At 48.1% G+C, this 3,638-nt stretch overlaps 1 non-coding gene across 1 annotated transcript; it reads right to left on the minus strand.

Moving 5' to 3' along the window:
• Positions 1 to 260: 260 nt before the first annotated feature.
• Positions 261 to 333, minus strand: Trnat-ggu (transfer RNA threonine (anticodon GGU)). The gene has a single exon. It is a non-coding gene; the product is annotated as a tRNA-Thr (tRNA).
• Between the last annotated feature and the right edge of the window lie 3,305 nt (positions 334 to 3,638).

A 3,638-nucleotide genomic window follows, 5' to 3' on the forward strand; every position in this document is an offset into this window, starting at 1 on the left:
CAACACAGAACAGTATATCTGCTTTACCCCAACGGGTGTGCACTCTGCTTGAACACTCCTGACATAAACAAGAGCACACTCATTCAGCCTAGCACACACCCAACCCAGACAAATGAGTAGACTGAGTCACTCACTAATGTTTCGATACACGGCTCTCGAAACTCCTATTGTCAGCTGTTAAGAGGTTTTGCGTGTACTTATACACCTAGAAAGATAGAAAGATGAATTCTTTGAGTCAGAAAGAAATTGGTGAGAAAATGCCCGCCGGGTGGGATCCGAACCCACGACCTCCAGAATACCGGTCTGGTGCGCTAACCACTACGCTACCGGCGGGGCTGTTAGAGGGGGAATATTCACTCTCAGCTGGCAAACCAGTAAAAATATAGCAACGTTTCTCCGCTACATTGTTGCCTTAATATTACCCGTTGGAGCAAATGGTATACCTATCGCCAGGTATTTCATCAGCAACAACAGCCGTGAAAAAGGGCAGTGTGTGGCACAACAGATGCACGGTACTGTCAGATCAAAACTTTTATCCTACCCGGCGCGGTGGTTAAGGTGTCGTGCTGCTGGGCGCAAGGACGCGGGTTCGATTTCCGACCGCGGCGGCCTCTTTTCTGATAGAGGCGGAAAGCGAAAACACCCGTGTGTTCGAGATATCGGCGCACGTTAAAGATCCCCAGGTGGTCAAAATTAATCTGGAGCCCTCCACTATGGGGCGCGCCTCATTGCCTGTGTAGCGCCGATACGTTAAACCTCCTAAGCAGTCTGACTAGTCAAAACTGAGTTGTGTTGCCTATCTATCGACTGCAAAAAGAAACGAGCAGAAAAATCTACGTTGAAAAAGTTAAGACAGCACAAACGATGGCACAATGGAAAAAACTGTCAGGCGAAACGCGTAAAATATTGGGCATATCCGGGCTACTAGAAGACAAATTAAAGTTTCTGTGACCCTAATAGACAGTTAATCAGATTTACAAACCAACAAAAAAATAGCACGACGAATCTAAGAAATACTTTTTCTTTCAAGAAAGGATATACCGCCCAAAGTAATAAAAACGTCGAAAAACATTGGTTTAATAATTAGTTTATTTTGTTCGTTATTAATAAAGCCAACTACTGTTGCAGCGCTTGGTTTCCGATCGGCTCACTAATTTTGTTAGAATTGCAAATATATTTCTGTGAAAATGTACTTACTGCATTTGCTTCCGCAGCATATATAAATAAAAATGACAATTCCTTTCTTGATTCCAAGCGGGTGGTTGACTACTGTAGGCTTTTCCGCAAATTCAACCGCGTAAGACGTGTTCGGGTATGCTTTAAATATTATTGAGGTATAAGGGATCCCGTACTGGGTGGGGGAAAATAGACGGCCGTTGGAACGGGATGCGCCTGAAAGCAAGCGCACTGTACAGCGTTTGCCTTGCCTTTTTCCCATCCGAAGTAGAGCTTGTGTCTCCTCATAATGGCCATAAAAATGTAGAGCTCTTGTCACTAAAGCGGAAGATTAGAGCGAAGTTAGATTGTGCATTTCAAAGCTACGTTAACAGTGTGTGGTGGGCGTTCACCGGCGCCTTTTCAAGCAAGGAGAAGCAGACGACGCGCCGAGACCGATCTCAACTTAGGTCCCTGTAATACAGGGACCTTAATCTCAACACTACCGCAGCGCCACCACCTGGTCGGCAGCAGGCGGGCCGCCGTGCTTCGAAGGCCGCGCTCTTTGCCAACTGACCTGATCTAAAAACGTTGAGCACAAGTGACACCCCTCTCTCTCTACTTAGGGGGATGATTGCCGGCGGGGCTCAGCTTTCCCCTCCTTAAGTAACGCCACCGTAAGTGCGATGGTTGGTTTGTTAGTTTTAAGTAGAACTGACACCGAATGCAACGAAGGCGATATTGATTGAGAGATTAATTAAACCGAAATGCACACGCGCCTAATCGAACTCGTTTTTCTGTTGTTTTTTTGCGGAAGTTTCCCTGGGGGGGGGGGGGGAGGAATAGACTAAAAGCAGCAGCGTCTTGCACCGTTGGGTGAAGTGAAAGGAAAGCGTTTTGGTAACAGTTAAAGTATTAGGGTTGTTCACATGAATGTTAAAATAACAAAAAAAATGGTTGAACGGATCCAAAATAACAACGTTAATTTTTACCATCTGCTACAGAAATTGGGTTTCACGTGGCAATGCTCCGCCAGGGTTTAGCGTTCGTTTCCACGAACGGCGGCGCAAGCACCAGTCTCGAACGTAAAATCATATCAAGTCACGAAATTACAATATTAAAGCTAAAATGTTCAAAGAATGCCTGGGACATCCTCTTACTCAAAATGTCTGGGTCAAGACGTCGTGCACCAAAATGTCCGTGCAATGAAATGTCCACACCGAAACGTGCTGGACCGAAATTTCCGACACCGAAATGTCCGGATCCCGTTTAGCAGTCCGTCCGTTTCGTTGGCTACGTTGTTACCGGGTTGACCGGGCCCGGTCTGCTCCTGAGCGCGCGGAAGGGCGAGTAGGAAGGGTGCGGAGGCACGGACATAGCGAAGGCAGGCCCGCGGAACTAATTCCCCTACCGCGACGAATGCCCAATTGCCCAGCCGGGTCCCGGTCAACTCAGTTAACAACGCATACGACAGAACGGACGGACTGCTAAAACTCAATTCTTTCCCCGCTAGGGAACAATTCTATCGGCCAGACGCGCATTCTGGCCTGCCCAGACAAACGATGAAGGGTGAAAAGCATTCTCGCGGCTACGCTATTCACCCGTCGAACGCCGCGCAAGCAACCAGCATGAAAGCAAACACAAGCTGCGGCCTGCTACGTAGTTATTCTTCTGCCTTTGACCTTCGAGGAAGCACGTACGGCTGAAGGGCGGGCAAATTGACCATCTTATAGGAAGAGAAACGCAGTAGCGCTTTGTGGATTTTTGTACTCGAGCCTTGGCATCAAATACAGCCAAATTCTAGCGATGTAACGGCAGGAACGCCGTTCCTTCGAAAACGTAACGAGTTACCGTTACAGTTCCACCGACCCTTAATGGAACGGTGGCGTTCCTCCGTTCCTCCAAAAAGGAACTAGTTCCAGGAAAGCCGTTCCTTGAAACACCGTTCCGTACAACACTGCTCACAATGCGTCCGGTCGAGCGCGATTCACTTTAGATTTGCAATGCTTTAGGGGAAACTGCGTTTATTTACGTATTTTTAGCGTGTGGATTTTTGCAACAACTCGGCTATACATCCGGCACACGGAACGAACGGTACGACGCTACGGAGTGCTAGAACACGTTTTCCGTCTCACTACACGGAAAGAATCCGGTACGTGCGCGCGCATGCGCAGTCGGGCCCCGGTGAACCCGGTAGCAACGTAACGAACGGAACGGCCGGAGCATACGGGCTGCTAAAACTATTTACCAGCACTTACGCCTGTTAAAAGACAAACACGATTAGCGGCGGCCGAGCTTCATTCGGTCAAGATGGAAGTTAAATTCCGTTCGCAGCAGCAGGATTACGCGTTGATAGTGTGCCTTCTGTCTCGCATTGCTGTGTCGTTGTGTCTTACATTGCCCGGAATGCTCTTTGTGACCTCACGCCCAGCAGAGATTTACGTTTTGTGTGCAAGCTGCGACTGCAGAGGATATATTAAAAT

Source organism: Haemaphysalis longicornis, unplaced genomic scaffold (assembly GCF_048455015.1).
Source record: "Haemaphysalis longicornis isolate Haplotype H1 unplaced genomic scaffold, Haemaphysalis longicornis Haplotype H1 scaffold_8, whole genome shotgun sequence".
In the NCBI taxonomy this organism is placed as follows: Eukaryota; Metazoa; Arthropoda; class Arachnida; order Ixodida; family Ixodidae; genus Haemaphysalis; species Haemaphysalis longicornis.